We start from the raw sequence: 1,298 nt of genomic DNA, 5'->3' as shown, positions 1-1,298 counted from the left end.
CCATGTTGGCGTGAAAGAGGTTCGTTGAAATGCGTCACATATTTACCAATTCGCACCTACGGAGTCACTCAAATTTGTCCGATGGTTGGTGTCGGGCACTGTTAGCACAGCTGCCCGATACCCTGCCTCTTCGACCACGAACTACCCAGGAACCCACATACGTGGGAAAACGGTTAGATGCATACACACGTATATTGTAACTGTAACGAGGAACGCTGCAAGTATGTCTAGTCGGGCTTCTAGTCAAAGCGCTACGACCGGCAGTAGTTTAGGTAGGTGGAAAACTACGAGGGGAAGCGGCGACGGGGTTCCTCGATGGGCGTTTATATCTTTTTCTTGCTGATGCACCCATACGTGTGCCGCTTGGTGTGCGATCGCAGTCCCTACCACGGCAGGTTGCACCGGTTGAAGTAGATCAGCTCCAGGTTCCTCCGGCGCCTCTGTTCAATGTACAGATGTGTGTTCACCGAGGTGTAGCGCGCCGTGCCTGTCAGGTTCTTGTTCTCCCGGTAGGGGATGTGGTTGTGCGCCCTCAAGTTCCGGTACTTCTTGAGCAGCCCAAAATCGTTGATGTACATCAGGTTGCCCTGCTTGCCCCGCCCCATGAGCAAGTTGTCGGGCTTGATGTCGTGGTGGATTAACTTCTTCGAATGGATCTACTCAACGCGCGGCACCAGCTGGTTTGCCAGTAGCAGCGCCATATTGAGGGAGAACTTGCGGTTGCGGACGTTGAATAGGCGTTCGAGCGAGGGGCCCGGCAGCACCATCACCATGACGTTGTAGTCATAATCGGGACCGCACCACTTGATAAGGGGGATGCCGACATCTCTCTGCATCATCCTGTAGAACTTGAACTGCGGGTGCTTCGTTTGAGGCACAGGAGTTTATTGTCCACGTCTTTCCCCGTGGTTATGTTTGTCCCCAAATAAATATCCCCGAAGGATTCGCTGTGAATGTCCTGTCCAAACCGGTACTTTTCGCTGAATCGACGTTCCATTTCTTGAGGTAGAAACCGGCAGCAGCCCGCTCTGAGCGAACGAACGGGTGACGGTGGGGGATACTCTATCTATTTCTTTCAACGAAAATACGCCGCCATATTTTAAGCATACTGGGCGACTCAGACAATATCGTACTCATCGCGGCGGTTCACATCGTCGACGGGGACGTTCGCTGGCTCGGGACCTGCGGCACGATGCTAGGCCACTGTCGAAGCACCGTTCTTATTAGTTTTCATGCTGCTGCAGTTAATTCGTAACGATGATTCTTCTTCGTTACAGTTACCATAGAGGTACAAACAC

The 1,298-nt window shown here is 52.5% G+C and overlaps 1 pseudogene; it reads right to left on the bottom strand.

Moving 5' to 3' along the window:
• Nucleotides 1-227: 227 nt before the first annotated feature.
• LOC135898369 (casein kinase I pseudogene) lies at nucleotides 228-997 on the bottom strand (annotated as a pseudogene).
• Between the last annotated feature and the right edge of the window lie 301 nt (nucleotides 998-1,298).

This window comes from Dermacentor albipictus, chromosome 10, assembly GCF_038994185.2.
Source record: "Dermacentor albipictus isolate Rhodes 1998 colony chromosome 10, USDA_Dalb.pri_finalv2, whole genome shotgun sequence".
In the NCBI taxonomy this organism is placed as follows: Eukaryota; Metazoa; Arthropoda; class Arachnida; order Ixodida; family Ixodidae; genus Dermacentor; species Dermacentor albipictus.
Note: the sequence above shows the minus strand (reverse complement) of the source record. Positions and strands in the feature narration are given on the sequence as shown.